The sequence below is a fragment of the Antechinus flavipes genome, chromosome 1 (assembly GCF_016432865.1).
Source record: "Antechinus flavipes isolate AdamAnt ecotype Samford, QLD, Australia chromosome 1, AdamAnt_v2, whole genome shotgun sequence".
In the NCBI taxonomy this organism is placed as follows: domain Eukaryota; kingdom Metazoa; phylum Chordata; class Mammalia; order Dasyuromorphia; family Dasyuridae; genus Antechinus; species Antechinus flavipes.
In genome coordinates, this window is record NC_067398.1 from 449629025 (window position 1) to 449644945 (window position 15921).

The window sequence follows — 15921 nt, forward strand, 5'->3', positions numbered from 1 at the left end:
GTTAAAAAAAAGCAAAGCCATGTCATGAAGTAGAAACTTGGAGGAAATATTTTAATCCATAAAAATAATACATTTAACCATGTTTATGACTGTGGTTTGAATATTTACCTAGAGGAATTATAGGGACTCTTTTTTCACAGGATGTTTAGAGCAATGATAAATAGATATTTATGATATCTAGAAGAATTTGCAGTGTGGTAATCTACATCTTCTTAAGTTATTCCAGGATTGAGTCACTAATCAGGAGTTACCATCATTCCATTAAAAACAGAAGAACATGTTCTGAATTTCTTACTCTAAAAGGTAGATGACATCTATAGCCATAGGGTTGTAAGGGAAAGTAATTTATAAAGTGCTACATCAATGTGGGCTAGTATTAATGTTATGTCAATAGCACCAACATTTGACTATCCTATTGTACAATTTTACTGTTTTTGTGTAGAGAAAAAGAAAAAAAAATTGGTTCCTCATGACAAATATTCTCACTTCTAATAATAAGAAGATAAAGAACTTTATTGTTTGTTCCTTCCTTCCTCCCTTCCTCCCTCCTTTCCCTCCTTCTCTTCCTTTCTCCCTCCCCTCTCTTTTCCTTCTCTTTTTCTCCCTCCCTGCCTATTTCTTTCTCCTTCCTTCCTTTCCAAAAATTTTCTTTTTGGACTAGGTGGAAGAGGAGATTCTTCACCAGAAGGTCCATACACCAATGAAATCACACATCCACTTCTTTTCTCTATCCTTACTGATAAGTAGAAAAATTTTGTGCTTAAGGACAAATACCTGAGGCAGTGTCAGACTACTCTAAGAAATAACAGTCTCCATCCAAAAGCAAACAAACACTTACAAATAATTGGAAAACACAAATGAAATAAAAGATCCATTGAAATCATGTGAATTCTTACATAAACGCAGTAATATTCCATTTATCATAACAACAACGGTGTACTTGGAAATTCCTAGATAAGAATATATGGGCACTATTTCAAAGAGTATGAAAAATATGAAATAAATTAAGATCCAAATAATTGTAGGAACGTTCAAACCATTCAAGATTAGTTCATGATCAGACCAATACCTTAATAACTTCAAGTTTGTTATGATTCACAGCTATGGGGGTTTTTGGAGAATTGTCCTGTCCCTTCATACTTAGACATGGTCTTTAATACAAGTTGACCAAAACAACTACAAACAATGAAATTGAATAGTTATCAGCTTGTATAGAAGTAGGGAATTCACCGCAGGGAATCTTTTTAGAAAATATTTTGGTAATACAAAATAACCTTTACTAAAATAACTGAAGAGGTGTGAGAAAAGGGCATGGCCTGAGAAATCCTAAGGCTATCTAGCCTTGGGAATGGCACAAACAGTGCTGGCCCATAGCATAATTCAATACTGATTCTGTTGATCACTAGTAAGCTATAGAACACAGTGATGGAACTACCCCACCCCTACCATTTTGCAATTGTACTCTTAAATATTCCACTATATTAGCAATCAACCTAATTTATGTTTCTCTTTCCCATAAAGTTATCTTCTTGATTCTGAGTCTTTGCTGGATCTCCTTGCAAATTTAGCCCACTAAAACTGGGGTTACAATCATCTCCTTAATTCTGACTCTTCTGATTGTGCTGGAGTTAGACCACTGTCAAGCAGTAATTTCTTTTTGCTTCTATCTCTTTGCTAAACTCCCTTTGCTAGATTGCCTTGGAACTTTGCCCCTTAACTTGGAGACAAATTGTGTGGGTGACACTGACTAGGAGGGACCCTAACATTGTAGAAGTGTCTTTCTCCTCAACATCTTTGGTGCCCAAAGTGGAACGCCTACCTACAAAATTTTATGCCCTCTTTTCACCCTGATCCTGTAGCTGAAGGGATACGCCAAGCTCCTAGGAAGTTTACTTAAGCTGTCTGAACTGCGAGTTCTGCAAATTTTCCATGCTAGAGATGCCTGACATGAAATCTCTTGCCATTTCTTAGCAAAGTTCCTATTTGACTAAGGAACTTTTGTACCTTTTTTTCACTCTCTCTGAAATGCCAGGAAGGCAAGGAGGCTATAAACCTAGGAATCCTAAGGCTCCTGGCAACGATGGGGCAGTTCACCTCTATCTTTAAACCTACAGAAAGGGGAATTGAACAGAGGCCTCTTAGATGACCTACTCCTCTAAGGACAAGGGATCCCCCATTTACCCCCTCATGTAATCTTTCTCAGGAAGTTTGAGTAACCTTTCTGGGATCACCTACTTCTCAAGATCTGAACCTTATGTCTGGCAATATTTCTTCAACTCAATACCTTTCCCCTGGATCTTATCTCTGAAGTCTGTTTCTGAAACCTCTCAAGCCCTACTCCTCAGTCTCTCCCATATTAGAATAGGATCCCTTTCTCTTTCCCTAAGGATCCTGTTTCAGCTACTCTTTCTCAATTCTGCTCATTGAGAGAAGCAGCATACTCTCAGGGTGGAACACTCAGGGTACATATGCCTTTTTCAGTGTCAGATCTTTCCCAGATTAAGGAAAAACTTGGCCATTACCAGAAGGATCCCACTAGATACATTGAGGTTTTAAGGCCATCTCTCTCCAATTTGATCTTACCTGAGGAGACGCTAACATAATTATCTCCTCTTGCTACACCATTGAGGAGAAAAAGAGAATCTGGGATCTAGCCCAGAAGTTTGGGGATGATATAACTAAATCCCTGGAATTAGCCTGCTGTCAAGTTGAGTAATATCTCCTACCTTCTGTCTCTTTACCAAACTCCCTTTGCTAAACTCTTTTGGAACTTTAATCCATTTTCAAACAGTGTAATACATCTTTGCCCCTTAACTTGGAGACAAACTGTGTGCAAATTATTTTGCCAAACGAATGTCCCCAACTAGGGGGGACTCTAATCTTGTTGGTGTATCTTTCTCCTCAACACAATCATGCTTTTTGACTCATCAATTCCTCTATTGATGTGTTTATGTATGTGTATGTATGTTAGCTTATAAACAAAAAAATCTTTTCTGACAAGTCTAGCTCACATTGTTCTCTGCCCTTCCTAAATTCCTAATTTAGCTCTTTCTTAAATATACATACTCCATGCAACTACCAATCTTTTATGAAGTGTTTATTATGTTCCAGACATTGTTATAAGTGCCAGATATAAAGAAAGGCTAAATAATAGCCAGACCATTATTTAATGGAGAAAACATTTAATAGCAGGAGGAGGGAAGGATAATATACAAACAACTATAAATATAAGATATACACAGTGTAAATAGGTGTGATATTATAGAAAAACATGGGGGAAGAGGAGATGATAAAGTACTGTTAAAGAAATTGGGATCTAAGCTGTCTTTAAAAACGCCACAAAAGCTGAGAGGTAGTGATGAGAAGGAAGAATATTCTAGGCATGTGGTTCAGCCAATTAGAAGTCATGGAGTCAAGAAATGAAGTGTCCTATTTGAGGAATAGCACAAAAAGTAGTTTAAGCAGGTAGGTGGCACAGTAGATAAAATAGAGGACCTGGAATCAGGAAGTCAAGACCTGAGTTAACATCTAGCCTCAGATACTGGGTTAATCATTTAACCCTGTCTGTCTCAGTTTACTCAAATGTAAACTTCTCCAATACCTTTGCTAAAACAAACAAGCAAAAAAAGCAAACCAAAGAAGCAAACAAATAACACATGGGGTCACAAAGATTCAGATATGACTGAAAAACAATTAAAAAAACTTGGACAAGACATTTTTGGGACATATAGTGATTGATTGAGAACCATATCATAGGAAAGACGTCATAGATTCATTAAAGTAACCAAGAATTTTCTTCTGCCTAGACAAAATATAAGTTTCTTAAGAATAAAGATGAATTCCTTTTACTGATTATCATGGTTTTGGTCCTCGACAAATCTTTGTTGTTTGCTTTATCATAAAATCTTGTAACAATTGGATCCATAGATCTTGAACTGGGAAGGAACTTAAAGGTCCAAACTCTCATTTTATACATGAGGGCACTGATGTTGCTAGCTTAAGAACATTATTTAAGATCATATAGGTGATAGTTTTGCCCAAATCTCCACTAAAATAGGCCATCACATGTCCTGACAAAAGTAGAAACATTTTTCCTACTATACTTTGCTTTTTCCATCTAACAGGAACAATGTCTAGGAATTTAATAAGAAAATTCATTCAGTTTTGCTTTAAAAGAATGTAAACAAATTTGGATATATCATGTCAGATAATATCTATATTAAAGAAAATATGAGACTAATTTTTCTAGCTCAATAGCAGCCTAAAGTCAGCACACAATCCAGAAAATTAAAAGATAATGAATGTTACTCCCTGTTCTGAAAGTTAATAAAAACACAGAATCTTAATTTCCTGATGGACAATATCATCTATATAATAATTGCCCTTTCTTAGGTTCTTATTTGAATGTCAGTTTCTATAATTTCTTCAATGATGAGGAGCATCAATCCATTTGCCACTTAATAAAGCCTATAAAATAGACAGAAGGTATAAGAAACTAAATGACTTGATCAGAGCTACAGACCCTGTGTCAAAAATATTATTGGAGGGCAGCTTTCCCTAACTCCAAGATCTTCACTTTGTCCACTATGCCATGATATTACTCCTATTATTCTTAGAAATATGACCTCAGTTAAAGTTTGTATGATTTACTTTTCAATTCTTTTAAAAAATTCATTATCCATTTTGAATTTAAATGTCCTCCCACAAGAAGATTTCCATGTACACAGCATAACATAAAAAAGAACATTCATTATAAAACCATGAATTTCCATTTCATCCCATTTACCTTAAAAAAAAACAAAACTATGTAACATTTAATAGACATTGTTTTCAAAGCTATCCTGCTTTTCTGTGCTTCCTTTTATGTTTTCTTTGGTTATCTACTATGCACTTTTTATTTTTTCTCCCTCCCTTCCAGCCCTTCCCTGGAGAAATCAAACATTAAACATTAGATATAGATAGCTTCTTTCTTGATAGGTTCTTCATATGTGGTTTATTATTATACTTGAAATAGTTTAGTCATTCAAAGTTGTTCTTAGAATACCACTGCTGTAACTGTGTACAATGTTCTCTTTATTCTGCTCACTTCCCTCTTCATTATTTTATGCAAATATTTCCATGTTTTTTTTTCCCCTAAAATCATCCAACTCCTCATTTCTTATATCACAGTAGTATTCCATCACAACCATATGCCACACTTTGTTTAGCCATTCTTCAATTGATGGATACACTCTCATTTTCCATTTTTTTGACATATCAAAGAAAACTGCTATAAATATTTTAGAACATATCCCTTCTTTTCCCTAATCACTTTGGGAAACAGACCTAATAGTAGTACTATTGGGTCAAATTATAATTCTTGGATATAATTCCAGATTGCTCTCCAAAATGGTTAGATTGGTTCACAATATCAATAGCAAATTAGTATCCCATATTTTTTCATTTTTGCTAAAAATATCAGAAGACAATATCATGCATTAGTAATAGGATCCTGCAATATGAAAGAATAATTCATGAACCAAAGCTTGTAAGATTATCATATGACACTTAATTTTAAAAAGACCAATTTATGTTATGGATTGTAAAGGGTTGAAACTCTGAATAGGTGCACTAGAATCAGACAATCGAGCACTTAAGGCTAATTACCGATTAGACAATACTCTATTAGCATATGCTTCGAAAATGGCCCTTCTCACTATTCTGAAATGGCTTGATCTTTTGGTGTATACAGATAATTGTAGGAGGGATTAAGGGGTGGAGTAAGACAAGTCAGGGTCACTGGCTGTGGACGAGGAGAAGGGAGGTTTGGAGAGCTTGTGTCCATTTATTTCATTTCTCCCCCTAAAGACCAAGAACAAAGACCAAGGACTTTTGCTTATTCTGACTCCAGCTGATTCTAAGGCATCCAGGGTGCTAAGCTGGACTTCACAATAGACCCTCTCACATTAGAAAGGAACTGAAAGTTATGTATATCTTCATTTATTAGATCAATATTTATTGTGTCAGTCTACCATAACAAATATATTACGCTAGGTGCTGGGGAAGATATAAAGGTAGACTGATATAATTTTTTTCCTCAAAGAACTTACAAAAAGTCCATATGGAAATAATATGCATATAGACAAATGAAATACTCGTTAGAAAATGAAACTTCTACTTTGTGAAACTTTACTTCTAGAAAGATAATTAGGGAAAGCTCCATAGAGGTCACAATTTTTGATATATCTGTGTAAGATAAATTAGAGATAAAAGAAAATTATTTAAGATCAAGGGAAAAATCATCTAGTTTAACCCCTGATTTATGGTATAAGTTCCCCCTACAAAGTCTCCAAGAAGTAATCATGTAATCTTATTTGAATCTTCACTAACAGAAAACTCACTTCTTCATAAAGCAATCAATTTTTGTAACAATCTAACTTTTGAAAAAACTTTCTTCTTTGTAACTGAAATCTGACTCCTTTTAACTTTCCACCATTAGTCCTAGTTCTTTTCACTAGAATCTTAGATCTGGAAGAAATCTTAGATAAAATTTAGTTCTATCCTCTTTTTTGATAGTTAAGCAAATTGAGGTAGAGAATAGAGAATTAACATCCTTAAGGTCATACATGGCATTTAAAAAAATTAGAATTAGGAAAGTTAAAAACTGGATTATTTCTATATTTCCAAATACCTGGAGTTGCAAACCAAATATAAAATTTTCATGTAAATAAAAAATACAAAATAAAATTATTGCCAGTCTTGATGTTTTGTAAAGACCTTTTCTAACCCCCAAACAGTAAAGAAAATTAAACAAACACAAAAAATAAGAGGAAAAGCCTGAGTCTTACAGTGTATGTGGAGTTATCCTCACAAAGATTATGGACCTGGGGTAAATTTGCTATCACCATCTCTCCTCCAGGTAAGCAATAAAACTTTCCTAAATAAAATTCCTCCTTGATCCCTTTACCTTATTCAACTGGAGATTTGGGCAAAACATCTATGTCACTTCCCATAGTGGACACATCAAATGTTTCTAAGAAACATTTTTTATATGGAGCAAATCCGTGGAATGTTCATACACATTTCCTCTGAGTCTGTTTATCAGAAAATATCCAACATTTCCATAAATGTTCCTTAACAATGCACAGAGAAATCCAAATGGGACTTTTAACTTAACACTCACTAAGATAAGCTGGTCAACTTAAAAGAAAAATAATTTTTTAAAAATCCCCTAAAAAGTGAAGGTACTTCAAAATGGGATTAAGCATTTCTGATTGATTACTCATGGTTTCAACAGGCAAACCTTATCATAAAAACCAGTATTCTATTAGGATCCCAGATAATTTGTCAAGACTCTTGTCACAATAATGCAAACAGTTCAGGTCTGTTTAAAATTAAATGGGAAAAAAAATCATTTATGAAGTATTGTAGTATGCTTTAGTAATACTGGGCACAAATATTTGAGGATGCAAAAACCCCTATTAAAAATCAAAAACTATTTAGGCAAACTTAAAGAAATTAATATGATAATAAAAGAGATGTCAGTACATAAACATTCAAATGAGAAAAAGTTATTTTGGAAAAAAATTGGGCTGCTTCTAAAGGAAATAAACTGTAAAATTGACTATTATATTATAATCAACATCAAAATCAGGGTAGGAGGAAGGTCTTATTTTATTCTAGTAAATCCTGAAGCTCAAAACTAGGGTATGTAAGAAGGAGTCTAGGATAAAAACTCAATCTTCTGTTCTTGTAAATTTGAAGAACTCAAAAAATCCTGTTTAATTTGCCTTATTATATCAAACATCCAAAGCTATATTTCCAACTTCTATATGCTGTCAGGTCAGATACTAAAAGAGGCACTCACTACTCTTTTTTGGAATCCTTTGAGACATCTAGAAAGGACCAGTTGTTTCCTAGTACAGTTCTTCATGATCTTTCATTTTCATGCTTTTATAAAAAGCATTTAATCAGATATAGAGAAAAAACAATTATTATAAAAATCATCAATACTACCATATATATATATATGTATATATGTATATATATATATATATATGTATACACACACACACACACACACACACACACACACACATTTTTTTTCTGGGCTTTGAGGGGATGTGCCCTTGTATAATATTCAGGGTTTTCCTCATTTTTTCTAATGTATTTCTAAATTAACAATTCATGTACTGTTGTCAATCATTGTCATTTTGGGGATACACCTACAAATGCTGATTAGATCTTTAGGCCTTCTAAATTTAAGAAATTCAGTGCCATCATGTGAGGTACCACTACACACCTCTCAGATTGACTAAGGGTGAGAGGGAGAGAGAAAGAAAATTCAGTTACCCTCCAATACAAGCAATTACTTCTCATAAGTTCTTCACAGTTGTCTACAACCAATAGGTAACTGACTTGATGTTGGAATGCATGGTTCTTAATAATTAGTTGCCTATATATACACATACATATATATGCCATATATATATATACACACATACATATATATGCCATATATATGTATGTGTATATATATATATATACACACACACATACATATATATGCCAAGAGATGTGTTTGTGTCTTCTTAGTTAGTTACAGTATATTTCTGTTTTGATCCAATAATATTTCTTTGGTCTTTTCAAATTCATTCATTCAGTCTGTCAAGTAGTTATTATATGCATACTATGTGCCAGATACTATGATAATTACTAGGAATACAAAAGGAGAAAAAAGATAGTCCCTGCCTCCAAAGAACTCACAGTCCAATGGGAGACACACTAAGAAACAAACATGTATAAACAAGGCTATGTACAAGATAAAGAGAAAATTAAAATAAGGAAAGGACTAGAATTAAGAGGGATTGTGAAAGACATCCTATAGAAGATGAGTTATAGATGTGACTCACTTCACTTGAATCAGTTTAAAAAAATCTCCCCAGGTCTTTCTAAATCTATCCCTTCCATAATTTTTTTAGTACTTGATAATATACCATTAAATTGTAAACAATAATTTGTTCATCATTCTCCAATAGATGGGGAATAATTTACAATTCTTTGTACAACAATTGTTCTTAACAGTTTTGTATATATGAATGATTTTCTGTTCTCTTTTATTTCCTTAGAGCACTTTCCTGATACTGATATCTCTGCATCAAAGAGTTTGTGAAGTTTAGCCACTTTTTGGGTACAGTTGCTAATTACTTTCTAGAAGGCTGGACCAAGAACTTCAGCAGCAATGTCCTACTGTGTGATTGCTTTCCCTAATCTCTCCAAGTGTCATTTTCTTTTTTGTATTGTCATTACTAATCTCATAGATCTAAAGTAAAATCTCATAATTGATTTAATTTTTATTTCCCTTATTATTAGTGATTTGGAACATGTTTTCATATTATATCTATAGACAACATTTCTTTTATTTTTTGTTTAGTTATGATTAAAGGTGACTTAGATATGATTTTTCCCTTTTAAAAAAATTTTTTATTAAAGCTTTTTTATTTACAAAACATATGCATGTGTAGTTTTTCAACAACGACCCTTTCAAAGCCTTCTGTTCCAAATTATCCCCTCCTTCCCCTACCCCCTCGCCCTCTCCTAGGTGGTAGGCAGTCCAATGTATAACTTATTTAGTCATTCTCCAACTGATTAGCATCCTTTCAGTTTCCATTTTCTTGCCATTACAAAAAGGGCTGCCACAAACATTTTCGCACATTTTTCCCTCCTTCATAATGTCTTTGGGATACAAGCCCAATAGAAACACTGCTGGATCAAAGGATAAACACAGTTTGATAACCCTTTGGACATAGTTCAAAATTTCTCTCCAGATTGGTTGGATCAGTTCACAACTCCACCAACAATGTATTAGTGTCCCAGTTTTCCCACATCTCCTTCAAGATCCATCATTATCTTTTTCTGTCATCTTAGTCAATCTGAGAGGTGTGTAGTGGTACCTCAGAGTTGTCTTAATTAGCATTTCTTTGATCAGTAATGTTTTAGGGCACCTTTTCATATGACTAGAAATGGCTTTAATTTCCTTCGTAAATTGTAAATTAAATTTCATTTGTAAATTTGACCATTTGTCAATTGGAGAATGGCTTGAATTCATATAAATTTGAATCAATTCTCTATAGATTTTAGAAATGAAGCCTTTATCAGACTCCTTGAATGTAAAATTTTCTAAGTTTATTACTTCCCTTCTAATCTTGTCTGCATTGTACCAACTATTTTTGGTAATTGCTGCTTTGTAGTGTACTTTAATATCCAATATCCTTTTTTGCATTTTTATTATTTGTACGAGTTTTCTTGATCTTTTATTGCTCTATATTAATTTTATTATTTTTTCTAGCTTGGTAAAATAATCTTCAGTAATTTGATTTTTATGATACTGAAAAAGAAAATTAATAATGTTATCATTTTTATTATATTGGTATAGCCTAACCATAAAATTAATATCTCATGAATTGTTTAGGCCTACAGCCTAATTTCCATCATAACATCTTTTAAAATTTGCTTATCTTTTGAAGCATTATAGAGTTTTTTCTTTTGTTTTATGGTTTCCCTGAGTCTTCATAGAATTATCTTTTTGATTGGACGATATTGGTTCATGTTCCTTAATAGTAAAATGCACATTCAAAATATTTAGATTTCTTTTTCTTCTGGGGAGAATTTTTGCTCATTTTATATGTCTTTATATGTTTCACTGTTCACTATCTCTGCTTAGAGGCTATATAACTAGGCTTTTTGTTCTTGATTTTTTATCTAAGCTTTTTGTCTTTCAAGCCTGGTCTTTCATTCACAGGCATTTGTTTAATGATTTCCATTTTTTTAAATTTTATTTTATTTTTTAATTTAATTTAATTTAATTTATTTTTTCATAGTTTTTTATTTACAAGTTATATGTATGGGTAATTTTACAACATTGACAATTGCCAAACCTTTTGTCCCAATGTTTCCTTCCTCCCCACCCCCGCCCCTAGATGGCAGGATGAGCAATACATGTTAAATATATTAGAGTATAAATTAAATACAAAATAAGTATACATGTCCAAACCATTATTTTACTATGGAAAAAGAATTGGCCTCTGAAATATTGTACAGTTAGCCTGTGAAGGAAATTTAAAATGTAGGCGGGCAAAAATATAGGGATTGGGAATTTGATGTAATGGTTCTTAGTCATCTCCCAGAGTTCTTTCACTGGGTGTAGCTGGTTCAATTCATTACTGATTTGGTTCATCTCCTTGCTGAAGATGGCCAGTCCATCAGAATTGATCATCATATAGTGTCATTGAAGTATATAATGATCTCCTGGTCCTGCTCATTACACTCAGCATCAGTTCATGTAAGTCTCTCCAGGCCTTTCTGAAATAATCCGGTTGGTCATTTCTTACCAAACAATAATAATCCATAATATTCACATACTACAATTTATTCAGCCATTCTCCAATTGATGGGCATCTACTCAGTTTCCAGTTTCTGGCCACTATAAAGAGGGTTGCCATAAACATCCGTGCACATACAGATCCCTTTCCCTTCTTTAAGATCTCTTTGGGATATAAGCCCAGTAGTAACAGTGCTGGATCAAAGGGTATGCACAGTTTGATAACTTTTTGAGCATAGTTCCAAATTGCTCTCCAGAATGGCTGGATGTGTTCACAATTCCACCAACAATGTATTAGTGTCCCTGTTTTCCCACATCCCCTCCAACATTCCGTATTATCTTTCCCTGTCATTCTAGCCAGTCTGACAGGTGTGTAGTGATATCTCAGAATTGTCTTAATTTGCATTTCTCTGATTAATAATGACTTGGAGCTTCTTTTCTTATGGCTAAAAATAGTTTCAATTTCTTCGTCTGAGAATTGTTTGTTCATATCCTTTGACCATTTATTAATTGGAGAATGGCTTGATTTCTTATAAATTAGAGTCAATTCTCTATATATTTTGGAAATGAGTCCTTTAAATGATTTCCATTTTTACTGTCTTTGTTTTCCCCCACTTTTTGTTACTCAGCCCTCTGCTGCTTTGACCTAATTGTTATAGGGGCCTGACTATGCCTCTGCCTAGCATTAAGTCTGTGATGAGATGGTCACTCTCACTATGTTTGTTTCTTTTATTGGGAATGGAAATCTCTTCCTTTCTGGTCATTTCTAGCAAGCTCTCCAACAACATATCTCACTCCTCCTCTACCCGACATCCTTCTCTAAACTCCCTTTCCTTATGTAGTAGGGAAGAATCAGTTTTCTTGTGGAATGTGGGGCATGAAGAGAGAAGGAGGAAGATGGGATTCAGAATGAGTCACCACAATAGAAGCAACGGGTCATGACAAGAAGAGAACCAGATAAAGACTGCCAAATTCTTACTCTGAAACTCAAGAGTTATGCTTAGTTACTCATTGTAACTAAACATAATAGTGATCTGAGAGTTACTTTGGTGAGATTTCTAATACTTCAGCTTCCTTATGTTAATTCATCAGGCTTTTTAAATTGAATATTTCATAAACTTCTTAACTACAATATGTCTAAAACTGAATTTATTATCTTCTTCCCCATTCCCTCCCCTCTTCCTAAATTCCTTATTATTGTTGAGAGTATCAGCTTCCTCCAAATCACTCACATAACCTAGATTTCCTCAATAACTTCTTAACATTTCTCATCTGCTATATTCAATTGGTGATGGTAACATCCATTTTTTCCTCTGCTATAGCTACCACCTATTATAGGCCTTTTCCACCTTATGTTTGGATTATTGCCATTGTCTGATGGTTGTTTTTTTTTCCTATCTCAAACCTCTTTGCATCTCTAGTTTATTCTCCACTAAGCTGTTAAACTGATCTTCCTAAAGGGAAGATAAGGACATTTAATAATTTTCCTTTCCATTTAATAAACTCCAAAAGGCTCCCTATTACCTTAAAAGAACAAATATAAAATCCTATGATTGACTTTTAAAGTACATCATAACCTAGGTCCTTCCTACTTTTCCAGTCTTCTTATATCTTATTTTTCTGCATATTCTACAATCTAATATCCTTAACTCCTTTTTTTCCCTAATAAATGAAATTTCATCTCTTAATTCTGAATTTTTTAACTGGCTTTATAACATGTCTGGATTTCTCTCTCTCCTTTAATACTTGAAATTTTTATTTGCCCCAGTTATCTATAAAACTTTAAGTTCCAGATTCCTTCTCTTCTTCCCCATTCCCTATTAAGAAGGTACATGTAAAGATATGCAAAACATTTACATAAAATTCAAATTGTGAAAGAAAAAAAATCTCCTTCCCTTCCCCTAAAAAAACTTTCAAGAAAAAGAAAGTCTAAAAGCATATGCTTCAATATGTATTCACACATAATCGGTTCTTTCTCTGGGTATGGATAGCATTTTTCATTATAAATCCTTTAGAGCAATCTTGGATCATTGTATTGCTGGGAATAGCAAAGTCATTCACAGTTGATCATTCCACAACATTATCATTATTTTGTACACAGTACATTTGACTTTGCTTGAGTTCACGGAGGACTTTTTCTAAGAGCATCTAGCTCATTATTTCGCATCAAACAATAATGTTCCATCATAATTACATGCCACAATTACACTCCCCAATTGATGGGCCTCCCCTCAATTCCAATTCTTTGCTTTAGAAGAGAACTGCTATAAATATTTTTATAAATATAGATCCTTTTCTTTAAAAAAAAATCCTATTTGGGATTCATGTCTAGTGGTATTAGAACAAAAGAAACACATGATTTTATAACTCTTTGGGCGTAGTTCTTATCTTTTGATCATTTATGAATTAGGGAATGGCATATATATGTGTGTGTGTGTGTGTGTGTGTGTGTGTGTGTGACTCACTTCTCTATACACTTGAGAAATGAGGTCTTTATCAGAGAAACTTGCTTTGCTTCAAAATTCTTTTTTCCCAATTGCTATTACTAACTGTATTTCTCTATTTATTCTTTTCTCTCTCCTTTCACCCTGGTCCTCTCCAAAAGAGTTTTGCTACTGACCACTCCCTCCCCAACACACTCTCTCTTTTACCAGCCCCTTTCCTTTCTATATTCCCTTCTCCTCCTACTTTCTTGCAAGATAAAATAGATTTTTATATCCATATTTTTTTTCTTTCCTTCTTGCTACTTCCTAGCTTTTCTGGCTTTCTTTAGATCTCTTACTGAGTCAACTTCTGCAACTTTATCTGATCCCACTTAATCTAGGGCTTTCCCTCTCTGATTAGTCTCAATCAATATTGTATGCATATATATGTGTATATATACAATATATATTGTATATAGCTGTTTTCATGTTATCCACTGCCACCTTCAATCTCCCATTAGACTTCAAGGATAGTATTTTATTTGCCTTTCTTTTTTATTCTTAGTTCTTAGTACAATGCCTATTAGGTAGGAGGTGATAAATGCTCATTACTACTGCGACTACTACTATCATTATTATCAGCACCACCACCACCAAACAACACTGCTACCATTACCTCATATTTATGTAGATCTTATTAGATTTGGGTGCTGAGCTGAGCTTTGTAAATATGATTTCATTTGATCCTCACAGCACTCTTGGGATGTAGGTGCTATTATCAAACCCATTTTATAGGAGGTAGGTGTTATCATTATATGTGAGGAAACTGAGGCAGAGTTTAAATGACTTGTCCAGAGTCACACAGTTAGTAAGGACACATTTGAATTTAAGTCTTCCTGAGTCTAGGCTCATTGCTTTATTTAGTGTACTTTTCTGTTATTGTGGTTGTTGTTGGTCGTTGTTCTCTTCATGTAGCCTAATGCCCTAGATAAAAGTGATTCATATGTCTCAAAATTATCATGACATTTTGTCCAGATTTCTTATTTGTAGTTATCATACTCTATTTTATATCTCAATAATTTGTATCCTTTTGTGAGATTGCATTTTAAATATATATATATATATATATATAAACATCTTAGCCTGTATAGTATTTCTGTATCCCCATATTACTATGGTTTTCTGTTTATGTATTGCTGATCTAGGCTTAACTAATAATATATTACAAGATTAAATGAGCTTCATGGACAGTCACATGAGGCTGATGAATCATTCTTAACTAATAGTTAACTAAACATTCTCTTCCAAAGTTCTTTTTTATATATGCATTTCTGTTAATCTTGTCTCCCATATTCAACTGAGATTACAACCAAAGTATTGACCTTTTATTAATTTTTAATAAATTTTATTTTGTTAGTCTCAAATCATAGTTCCTGTTTATCAAAATTCTTTTGGATCTCCTTCTGTCATCCATAATATTATTTATTCCTCTGACTTTATTTTTGAGAGGCATGTGATTTATGTAATCTCCAAGTCAATAATAAAAATATAAAACAAAACAGAGTTCTGGAGTTAGCCCATAAATGTGTGTCTCCAAGTTGACACTGTTCTATTAATACTATTTATGTCAGGAAATAAATCATGTCAGAGCATGATTAATAATCATCTAGGTCTACTATCACACCCCAATACAATTCAATTAACTTTTATTAAACACTTGCTATATGCCAGATATTGTGCCAAATCCTAGGGATACAATTAATAATAATATTTCTTTCAAAAATAAGTCTCTATCCTCAAAAACTTCACAATCTGATAAGGGGAAACAAAGAGTAGGCAGGAAAGGTGGAGGAGGACTAGAGGATATCCAGCAAAGGGTCTATCTTATTTCATGGAGTTGAAAGAGGTAGAGCAGCAGATGCAGAATGGAATGTCCACACCCCTTAAATGGGTCTATGTTGTGAGGGTTATTATCAAGTAGTTTGCTGAAAACTTGTTTTATTATGTCAATAAGTCATGTTAGTAAGCATTTATGAATCATTTCCTATGTGCTAGGCATTGCACTAAGTGCTGGGATACAAAGAAAGCTGAAAATATAAAAAACAACCTTTTCCTCTCAAGGGACTCACAGTCAAATGG